The sequence below is a fragment of the Choloepus didactylus genome, chromosome 26 (genome assembly GCF_015220235.1).
Source record: "Choloepus didactylus isolate mChoDid1 chromosome 26, mChoDid1.pri, whole genome shotgun sequence".
NCBI classification, from domain to species: Eukaryota; Metazoa; Chordata; class Mammalia; order Pilosa; family Megalonychidae; genus Choloepus; species Choloepus didactylus.
The window spans coordinates 15,969,954-15,982,575 of NC_051332.1; the positions used below are offsets into that span (position 1 = coordinate 15,969,954).

Sequence of the window (12,622 nt, forward strand, 5' to 3'; positions counted from 1 at the left end):
AGGAAGGAGCTGGTCTCCTTTGAGAGCTTCTGGCTCTACTCCAGCTTTCATTCTTTCATTCATGACATAATCTTTTTACCTTCTATCATTTTTACTTTTATCTTTTAATACTCGATGTTTATATTACCTTCCCATTACACCTATAGATTCTCTAATATCTACAGATTTGATTTATATTCCAAGACCCAACAATTCAATGCAATTTTCTACTAAGTTTCTTCTGCTTAATGTTTCACTGATACCTGCAAAACACTATTTATAACTGATTAAGTCATATTCTAAAATACCTATTCTGACTCCTAAAAATCTTAAATGTTAATATCAGTAAGACCAACATGAAATAAACCATTTGTAAGATTTTGCTGCACTGAAAATATATTGCCTTTCACGTATACAATTCTAGTGATTCTCTTGAAAATCATGTAAGGTAGTAACTGCTTTCACTTTATTTAAAAGAAAGGCATGATCACATTGCTGATGAAGTATGGTATTTCAACTTAATTATACAGAACCATAATGATTTTATACTCTTTGTACTCTTAAATCCAAGCAGGCAGAGAGGAAGACATATAGCTGAAGGTTTAGAGGATATTCAGTTATCATATATATTTAAGAATGGCAAGTGTCAATATTGAACACCCAACTCCTCCTTTAAAATTTGTTGAGCTTAGAAAGGAAAACTTAACACTTCCCAAACAGAGAGTGAGACTGTGGTCATAGAAAGAAACTGAGTAAACCTTGGCCGCATGTATCAGGAAAAAAAAAGTAAACATTACAGAAGTCTCACACTGATAAAAGCATTGGGCATCCATAATTTCAATACCTTAAGGGATTTGCTCCTCACCTTGAGCACATACCAAATAATATAGTGCATGGTACTAGAAATGAGTTGTATTTCAGAAATGTAGTTGCACCACACAATGGCCTAGAATGTTTGTATGCAAGATCTCACAATTGCATGGAGACTTGATAGTGCTAATGAATGAAGAGAAAAAAGAGTACTTTAGAGAACATAATTATGAGAGCATAGTAATGAAGCAGCTTGAATAGCAACATATGTAGAGCAGGCAATGGTTTTTGAATGTGGAACAATTAAAATGTGCTGCCTTATGCTGACCTATTGTGAGAAACATATAAAAGGACTCAACATAAATACATAATTTCATGGTTCCATCATCTTAAAAAATTGATTGGTGGATTGGGAAATATCACAAGGTGGGAATAGGAAATATTCACCTAACTGCAAACGGTTTTTATCCTAAATTTTCTAAATATACCAAATTTTGCAACTGTATAATTTTCTTTTGCTTTGAACAAAAGTAATTCTTATTTAAAATGTGTCCTTCCACATTATGAAATATATAGGGATGTATTCTTGATCTCAACTACCAACCACACCTTCCTCAGATACTCACATTTTATTCAGAGCAAAACCTTTAATGTTATTTGATGAACAGATTTCAGATGTTGTTATGTACTTTTTTAGAAATATTTTAACTATTAATGAATGAATGATTCTCTGTCTCTGTTAAGTACATGCAAAGATCAAAGAAAGATAATGCATAATTTTTATTTTATATGACTTTCTAATATTAAGTGAGAATGAATGGAAATGGAAGCACTTGGCAAAAGGTGCAAGTCTGTTGCAGTGATGGATCTGGTATTAGAGAATGTAAATTTTTGAAGAAGAAATATTAAAATAAAATAGGTTTAGATTGTTACTGCCCCTGAAAATTCAAGTCATGTCACTTAAATTTAGAAATAGGCAATAAATTTAACTTTGAGGAATTTTCAACAAACCTCGCTGAAGTGGGAATGTCTTGAAATAATTATCCTATAATTTTATTGAATAAAGCTTTCTGCTCATAATTCTCCTTACAGTCTCTTTTATCTGCTTGTTTCTAAGACTGTAGATAATAGGATTCAAGAAACAAGGGCCTATAGAATAGAACACAGAGGTGATCATGTCCTGAATTAGGGAAGAGTTGGAAGCTGGCTTCACAGACATAGCAGAAGATGAAGTGACAAAGAGAGTCACCACGGGGATGTGAGGAACACAAGTGGAAAAGACCTTCCCTCATTCACCTTTGGTTGAAAACTTGAGTACAGTAGAAAATATGCAAATGTAAGACATGGTGATGAAAGCCAAGCAGTCACCAACAACCAGCACTGCAGAGGCAAGAATTAAAATTTCATTGCTGAAGGTGTCAGAGCAGGAGAGCTTCAGCAGACAGGGGACATCACAGATCTGATGGACCACATTGGACTGACAGAAGGGCAGCTGGAAAGTATTGCCAGTGTGGAATCCTGCATAGACCACACCACTGAGTACAGAGGCCCGTGCCATCTGGACACAGACCTGATGTTTCATGATCATAGGGTAGTGGAGGAGATAGCAGATGGCCACATAGCAGCCAAGGGCCATGATGGTCAGAAGCAGCAAATTGTTATAAGAAAAGTAAAACACAAAGAAGTCCTGAGCTGTACATCCAACCATGGAGATCACCCTATTGTCAAGCAGGGAGATGACACATGCCTTGGGTAAAATGACAGAAATGTAGCACATGTTCAAGACAGACAGATTCCTAAGGAAGAAATACATGGTGGTATGAAGACTCTGGTTGAGGGAAGTTATGGTAGCAATAAGAAAGTTCCCCATCAGTGTTGCCAAGTACATCAAGGAATAGCATGACATGTACAACTCTGTATTCCCACACATCAGAAAATCTTGTAAGCAGGAATTCAGCCACCATGTCAGAGTTGGGCATTTTTAGGTGATTTGCAATGGATGTGGAGAACCAAAGGCAAATAATTCCTGAAAAACATGGAAAATAAGCAAGAGGAAATAAGTTAGCATATGTACAATTATTGATTTATGCTTATCCAATTTCATTCTGTGTATCAGTTGGCAGTAGAAAGTAACATAAAATTGATACATCCTTCTTTAGTTTCCCTGCCTCATTCTCTTTTTTTCAGGGAGAATGTTAGCAGTAAAATGTAATCTTTAAGAACTTACACCTGTGTTTTTGTGAAATAATTATAACAGACTTGAAATGTTTGCATGGAGAATTTACTGAGTCAATATAACTAGTTTCTATAGACAACACTCCAGAAATATTCTCTGAATGTTAACTCTTGTCATTAATTTATGACTAAACAGTATCTAAACAGCAATAGGATTGCTACTTGTTTCATTTAGAATACTACCTTTAAGAATTCCTTTCTCAGAAATGAAATAAGCTTCAATGGCAGAGATTCCAAAAGGAGCTGAGGGGTCACTCTGGTGGGTACTCTTATGCACAATATAGACAACCATTTTTATGTTCTAATGAATTGGAATAGCTAGCAGTAAATACCTGAAACTATCAAACTACAACCCAGAACCCATGAATCTTGAAGATGATTATATACAAATGTAGCTTATGTGGGGTAACAATATGATTGGGAAAGCCATATGGATCACACTCCCCTTTGTCTAGTTTATGGATTGATGAGCAGAAAAATGGGGGGAGAAAAAAAAAGGAACCCGGTGTTCTTTTTTACTTTCATTGTTCTTTTTCACTTTAATTTTTATTCTTATTATTTTTGTGTGTGTGGTAAATGAAAATGTCAAAAATTAATTTTGATGATGAATGCACAACTATATGATGGTACTGTGAAAAATTGAATGTACAATTTGTTTTGTATGACTGCATGGTAAAAAAAAAGTATATCTCTTCCTCATAATTATTAACATGTACCTTTTTTATTTTCACATTTTATTAGTCAAATCTCTCTCTCTCCCCCTCTCTCTCTCCCTTTCCCTCTCTCTCTCTCCCTCCCTCTATCTCCCTCCCTCTATCTCCCACCCTCCCTCTATTTTTCTCTCAAATATTTTTTTAGATCACTTGTGGATTAATTTTGACCCTTCTTTAACCCAGACATCAGAATCAATGAAGATGATGTTGGCATGAATTTTTTTTTATTTAGAATGTCTTATGCAGTTTACTTAATCATATACTATAATTCCAATTGCAATTACAATTGGGGAAATAATATGTACAAAATTACAATGAAAAAATCTGGGTCACTGGGAGATCCAGGAAATTTAGTAAGTAATGCCTTGTTAGTGGCAAAACATGCCTCCAAAGCCACATTTGTTTTCTCAAATGACTTATTGCCTCATGGTGCATTTCCAAATTGTGTACTCCTCATTCTACTGATTTTCACTGTTTCTCACACTCCATTCATTCCCCTTGTTCAGACTGACCATTTATTTTTATGGTTACATCCATAAAACTATGGTTTCAAGTACACCAGGAACCTCTATTCAGTCATGGTGATCCAGAGCTTAAACATCACTCCATTTAGTGCCTACACATTGAGTACTAAGTGCAGTATTACAATTATTCAAAATCATTATCCATATTGGTCTATAATTTTATGCTTCCAGTCTTGCCCTACAGTATGTGATGATATCATCTCTGGACAATCTATTATGATCTATACTTTAACCAATCCAGTAGCATAAAATATTTATGTACCTCCAGCCTCTTCACTACATCAACATGATTACACATCCATTTGAAAATCCTAAGAAATGTCATACTAAGGTAAGAATCTTAATATAATATAATTCCTATGTATTTTCACCCACTTGTCTCTAGTCTTAAGATGCATGGATCTATCTATATCAAAGGCCAATTTACATTCTCCAATTCTTCCTCCTCTTTCATTGATGCCAATATTTCTGATTAAATGCCAGTTTTTGGTTTTCATCGTCATATATGTACTCCTTGGATTCCCAGAAACTCAGGCTCCTTTGTTCAAAAGCCCCATTTATGAAATGATGATCTATTGATTTAGTAACTTATTTTCCTCTTGTCTTTCTCTATTAGCCATTTTTAAACAGTTCTTATCCTCCTTGTTAGTATTTGCCTGAAATTTAACAATCTGGTTTCTTTCTAGCCTATAAGTATCTCATTCCAATATCATCTTCATCAGAATTACAAGCACCTTTCCCCCCTACTTTTACCTTTTTGAGCATCTGTCAGCACTGAAAAGGCTATAAGGTTTTCCCTCCCTGGAACCATATCTCTACTCTCCAGGATTATCACAGTCACTCATTCCATTAAAAGACATGGGGATGCAAGATATCATTTTTCAGTGGTCAGTTCCAAATTACATTCTCAGTATATTCCACCATCCTTAGTTTGGATTTCCACTCTGTCACCTTCTCCTCCTCCCTATCTTCCCTCTTTTTACTAATTTTTGTTCTATTCTCACTTAATTCACCATCACTTTCCCATGTCTTCCATTCTTTTGAAAGATCACTCGTTTCTGATCCATTTTGCTGATTGCCATCAGTGTCTGAAAAATCTGGCAAGTCACTAAGATCTAATTCATATTTACTATAAAATATAGTACTACCTGTAATTACCTCAAATCTAATGAATAGTTTTCCGATATCCATTAGTGCTCCATTTACAATATTTTTTTTAGAAAAGATCTCATAAAATTTAAAATTGGTTGAAGTTGGGTACATATCTTAGAACTTCTCCATTTTGTTATAAATTTTTAGGATAATTTTAGATGTAATAAATGACATAATTGAAATCTCCAAAAAAAGTCATCCAAGAAATATCTCCAACAATGCCTTACTTGTTAATTTAAGATTTGTAAAGTATTTCAATTTGAAAACCTATAGAAATAGTAAAACAATTCTTCAACCATATTCTTTGGGGGCAGTTACCAGAGGAGATGAAACTCTGCTTCACTTTTTGTTTCCATTTGTAATCTGAATTTCTAACTGTAAATATTTCTTCCTATTATTGTATATTTTAATATTTTAGGGACAAAGATTTACCAACAAATGAAGACCTTATTGATAAAGTAATGAATTTATTGATTGATTCATTATTCATTAATTTAACTACAATTAATCTTCATTGTTCTAGAAAACAGGAATAATGGCTTTAATACCTTACCCCAAACTTATGATAAGTAGTTATTATTTTGTAGAAGTCAGTATTTATTAAATAGCATTGTCAAGTGACAAAGATGAAGTATGTTTAGTCTCCTGTTTTGTGTAAATAATGCTGTTTTCCAATAAACCTGAGCATATTTCATAATTTCAATAAGCTGTGATATAAAAAGTGTGTTCTGTACATTTGCAAAGTATACAGATTGTTCATAAATGATAAGTAAATGGATGTTGTACTCACACCTAATTTCTTCATAACTTTCCTTTCATAATTCTTGATGTAAGTGGTAATTAATTAGTATGTGATTTGCACCCCCCAGAGAAAGAATTGCAGAGTCTTAACCTCAATTTACTAAACCCTAAAGAACAAAATGTATGGTAGTGGCTTGCCTAAACAATTTGAAACCACTGAATGTGCATGTCAAATGAACTGCTTATACCCTTACCCTCAAATTCTAACTGATAATGGAACACTTGTTATATCCTCACATGTCAAGATCTTTTTTCTTGGCTCCCTTTTTTATCAGGACCAATGTAATTACCTGTAACATAGAGAACCTCTGAAAAATGCCAGAAAGCAGGGAAAGTGTCACATTCAGACTAACCTCCTGTAGCAAGATTCTTTTATTCCTCTTTAGTGGACCTTGTTTCAGGACCCTCAAAAATGGCTCAATAGTTTTTATTTTTCTTGACATTTTATACCCACTTGTTTCTGACAAGTTATTAATAGCATTGTATAGTCACCTTGGTTAAAACTAGCTCTACCTTAAGCTATGCCATTTAATTCTGTATGTTGTGATCTTAAAAATAATTACTTAATACAAATTCTAACCATATTATTACTACCATATTATAGAAATGTAATGGGCTTTCACAGTGCTTTAGTTTCCCAGCTGTTAAAATGAATACCATACAATGAGTTGTCATAAAGAATGGGAACTTATTGGCTCACAGTTTTGACACTAGGGGAAGTCCAAAATTGGGGTGTTGGTTTTTTCCAGAAGACTGGCTTTCTGGGTCTGGCCATAAGCACTCCTTTTTCCTTGGGATTTCTATCACATGTCAATAAACATACAGTCTTTCCTGGCTTCTCTCTCCATCTGACCTTCACTCTGCCATAAAGGACTCTTATCTGGAATAAAGTCTCAACCTGATTCAGTTGTGCCACACCTTAACTGAAGTAATTATTTACAATGGGTGCACCTCCACAAGAATGCTGAGCAAGACCAAAAACAGATCCAAATTGTGGCACACAATTCAATCCATCACAGTGTGAACACAGAGTGAATATTAGTTTATTATGTCACATTCACCAAAACACTTTAGGCTTCTGCCATGAATTTCCATGTGGTGATGTAGCAGAGTTGAAAAGTCATGGCCATCAGGGAAAGATATGCATTTCATCACAGATTTGTCATTTACTTGCTTTGTAGCACTGGGGAGACTCCCAATTTTCTTTTATAAATATCCTTATCTACAAGATATATAGTAATGCCTATATTATTTATTTTACATTTTTAAAACATTTCAAAGGGTAGGTACTTGGAATAGTATCAATGTTGAAAAATGTATAAATAAGAACTACAAATGACTGACAATATGATTAAGCAAATGTCTCCTCATCATTTACAGGAACTCCACCTTAAGTCTACAGAGTGCCATTGTATTTTATCCAGCAAATGAAAAAGGAAAAGGAAAAGGAAAAGGAAATCCCAATGCTTTGCATTTCCTATTACTTTTTATTTGTTCCAAGAAATATAACATATAAAATCAGTATAAAAATCACTGAAAAATTTTGAGAAGTTGAGAGTATTTCCTAACCTGCAGTTTCCAGAAGGTTTCCCTGTTCAATAAATTTTCCTGGTATAGCCAGAATGTGGCATGCATGCTCTCATCCCTCAAAATATAAGTGCAAACTATGCACTGCCTTTTCTGAAAAGACCTGAAAGATGCATTTTTCAACCTGAAAAACTGGAAGACATGTTTTCTGCAATATTATATTTCTTCATTAATTTATTCATTCACACATCCATCTAATTTGGATTTGTTTATAATTAACTCAAGATTTCAAAATATTTTGTGTGTTGTAAGCAGAAACTAGCATAGAAGCTGTGGGAAGAATAACGAAAAAATTCTTACATGCTCTTTCATGTGACAAACTCCTAGAATTGCACCTGAAATGTAAGGCATTGTTTCAAATTTTATTTTATAACAGAGATTCACTGATTCACTTTTAATAAATGGAACAATCTTTGGTATAGATTGCAAAAGATTAACAGACAAAAATTAATGAAATTATTTGAACACCGATAATATGAATTTCCAATTTGTAGCTAAGCACAACCTCTGTCATTAAATTTATTTAAATAAAAATTAAAATTAGCATTCCATATACTGTAGCTCTGGACAGCACACAGACTCCTTCCCCATCTGCATTGCAGGCATCAGTTCCACCTGTTGCTGATTTATGACACTCTTCACCTCCATGAAGAAGTAGCAATTCTCCTAAAAGTTCTGGGATGAAGCATTCTAATGCAATAAATAAAAAATGAAGACATCTGTCTCATTATGTGAGCACCTTCCCTATCTATATTTTCTACTCTAGTCCTATTAGCAATGTCTCCCTTTCAAAAAATAAGTGATCACTGCAGGAAAGAATATGGGTGATTCAAAGAAGATGGTAAAAAGAAAAAATAACAAAAATAAGCACAAGATAACATTGTCTTCTTATGCAGGTAGGCAAGCCAGTATTTCTGGTAAAGTTCCAATCTTGTTTCAGGTGCAGGCAAGAAGGGGGAAGATTTACTTGAAATACTGAAATCCTGAGAGGAATCATTCTATTTTATACCAAGTACCTCTGTATTCAGTTTCACGTCCCATTGTGGAATTTCATGGGAGCACAGTTTTGACATGTGTAATAGACAATACCTGGAGGTAGTTTGTGGATAATTGACTCTAGATAATGAGAGAAGAGGACAAAAATGAAATCTCTGCATGAACACAACTTACATATATCAACAAATTTTAGTATATTTGAGTCTATGAAATGAATTGGTGAATATTGATGGGACAATAATTTAAACAGAAATAAAACTGAAATTCTCTTAATATTATAATGATTCCTGTGGTGAAATGTTGATGGATCCTAAAGAACAAACAGCAGAACAGGAAAGGCCCAGAATCTGGCTTCACCCCAATCCCAGAAATCAGCTAACTTTGGTTTCATATTTGTGAAATATCTTCCCCTGTTTTTCTCATGTTTTCACTAATTCAGTTCAAAACCTCAAGGTTTGCAATTGATTAACTGGTGGAACAACCTGTCTGAAATTGCCCAAAATGTCAACATAAAGGTATTGAATGCTGTTTACTAGCCTGATGCCAAAGATCATCACCGAGGTCTGTGAGCTTTGTGAGCCACTTTTCAGCTCTTCACCTCACTTCATCTCTTGGGTTTCAGTTTCTTCATTCATTAGCATGTTAGCATGGTGTCCACCCTTATGTGCCTGTTAAGCATGTGACACAATGAAATGCATAAATGCATTTAGTCTAGAACCTTGCAGAAAGTGCACATCATATGGCATTCCAATATCTGGTGTTTAGTCATAACAACAATATGAGTGTATCAGTCAGATCCTGTCAGCAGATTGGAAATCTTCCCTGGTTCATAGAAATAGTATTACTTTTTGTATTTGATTTCCAGTTTAATTAACCAGTCAGACAACTGAGACTCAGTGATTCAAAACTGCTGGCATATGTTGAACTTTCATACAACATAGATCTATTATGTTACACAGTAAAACACAATTGAAAATAATGTATATTCTGGATCTTTAGGCATGACACTTTATATGTGCTAATAGGACAAGTTAGTCATTGCACTGTTCACATCTTAATGTATCTGATTTTTCCTCATATTTATATAGTGATTGGATTGTATTTACATCTCCAACTATAATTTTGGGTGCTTAAAAAATTCTCTGTTGTGTTATGACATTTTGTGAAATATATATATGTATTTTAAGAAATCTTGGTAAGCACATAAAATTTGGAATTGCGGGGTGTTTCTGTTGAATTGAACCATTTGTCATGATGTAAAATTGCCCTTAACATTTTGAAATATTTCTTATCTTAAGGCATACCATTACAGACAAGGATTTGGCTGTTCATCCACACTGGATGTCTTTTGGCTTGCACTTGCATTATTTATATTTATCCATCATTTTTACATGTTATATTCAGTATATATGCTCCTACACTTCCTGGTAGCATTGACTTCTAGCTTCTGGCTGCTCCCCCTGGTTTTCCTTCCAGTGGGCTTTTGTATAAGACCTCCAGCCATAGGATGAAGACTCATCCTGATTTACTGGGGCCACACTTTAACTGAAGTGCTCTCATCAGATTTTCCTGTTTACAATGAGAACACACCCACAGGAATGGAGTAAGATTAAGAACATGATTTTCTGGGGTACATAATTCCATACCAACCCAATGATTTTTGTTTGATATTTGCCCCATCTGTTTTTGGCCCTATTTTTTCCTAATGGATTAATGTAATTTACATTATTATTTTTCTCCTGTAATAGCCATGTAGTCAAAACCCATATATCTCATTTTTACTTATTACAATAGATATTTAAATGTTCATTTTCCACTCATTACTATCTGCTTTAACTTAGTATTTTCATGACTTCTAGAATGCACATATTCAGCCTCCCACTGGGTGTCATTTCTGGATACACCAGTGATTTAATCTTGTATGGTTTTCCTTTAACTTCAGAAACTTCTGTTAAAGACCCAAGGTGGCAGTGAGAATGTGTTCTGGACCACAGGTGGCAGAGGTGTGACCATGTGGTAGTGGCATTAAAGTATTTCTGTCACTTCTGTAAAAAAGACAAGTTGATATGTGTGATGAATTGGCTCTTCTTTGTCTGTGTCACAGAGAACACAGACAAATTATACACAATAGCATGTATATAGCAAAAATTGACCTAGTTCCTTGAAACAGGCCATTTGTGTGTGCACACTCTTCAAAACCTGGGTCTGTTACTACAGCCTATTGTTGCAGTCAGGACCATTGCAATAAAACAGAGCTCACACCTGCTGTAAAGCCACCATCTGGCCTTGATCCCTTTGATCTGGCAGCTGTCATTGCTGGACTGGTCTGCTTCATCTGCATCTCACTCATGTTGATGGTCTAGATCTGCCATGACCACACTGACTTTCACCATCAAGTGCCAAATGTAGAGGATCCTTCATTAGATCACTCTTTCATTTCAGGGGGACTACATTAAAAGATTTAATTTTTGATATAACAACATTGGCTTCTGGATCAGGTTTAAATTTTCTCATTCAGAAAATAATTGCAAGAATGATTGTGTTACATGAAAGCATTGGCAAATGTCAGTTTGGAGAAATTTGGTGAGGAAAGTGGGGGAGAGAAGCTGCTGTGAAAATATTGTCCTCTAGAGAAGAAAATTCATGATTCTGTGAGACAGAGGTTTAACAAAACTGTAGTGATACATCATGAAAACAACCTTGGATTCATAGCAGCAGATGATAATGACAATGGTACAGGGACTCAGCTCTGGTTGGCATCTGATTATAATTAGCATGGATATATTTTTGATTACTTGAACAGAAATAGAGTTATTGTAGAAGGAATGATAAAGCTTGCTCTGGCCGCAGCAAGCTGATCTGCTAATTTTCACATAGAGATTGTCAGTACTGAAGGAAAACCAGCCATTGCTCATAAAGATTTTAAATCAAAGACTGTTTTGGTAAAGAAGAATGGAACTTGCTCTATTGAAGGTTTAGGACTAGAAGGAAGACATGATTTGGTGACAGATATATTTCTGTAAACTACAGAGTGGGAACAAAATGTACATGGCAGCTGAAGTTCTGATAATTCCATAAACTGGAACACTGAATCCTTCAAGCATGCTGACATCTATGCAATGGATTTAGTATTCTGGGAAATAGCTTGATGGTACTCCGTTGGTGAAATTCATGAAGGTTACCAATGACCTTATTATGATCTCACATATTTTCATTCATCAGTTGAAGAAATAGGTAAAGCTGTTTATAAACAGAAGTAAAGGCCAAACAGATGACAGAGCTCTGATGCATTGAGGGTAATGAATGACTGAGTTTATGAGAGAATGTTGGTATGCCAGTGGAGCAGCAAGTCTCACAGCTTTGTGGATTAAGAAAACATTATCACAGCTCAACCAGTGGGAAGGCATCAAAATGTAATTCTGTGGCTTTGCCTGAACTCTATGTTTTCTTTGGATATGCTCCCGGGTCTTCATTTAGGAGGTCAATTGTTCTACCTGGTTGAGAGAGAACAGAAGGATTTTGCTTCCTTTCAAAACAGTGTAATAAGGTCAATTACAAACTTCTCAGGATTTTTTCTGGACATAGGAAACATTCATGTGGATAGTTTCTACACACTATGAACACTTGTTTCCCTGGACACTTCCAAAATGTTGCATAGAATACCTGTATTTTATATAAACATGAAACATTTTTTATAAAAAGATGACCACTATTCTCAACTAGGTAACTCTGCTGTGCTGAAGCTTGTCTTTCTTGGTAAAGGAGCTGGATTACTGGTTTTATGAACCATGTCTTACATTTAAAGAAAGTGAATTATTCCTGGTA

General features: G+C 34.8%; 1 pseudogene; it reads left to right on the forward strand.

Moving 5' to 3' along the window:
• Positions 1-10,825: 10,825 nt before the first annotated feature.
• On the forward strand, positions 10,826-12,214 carry LOC119520855 (annotated as a pseudogene).
• The last annotated feature ends 408 nt before the right edge of the window (positions 12,215-12,622 follow it).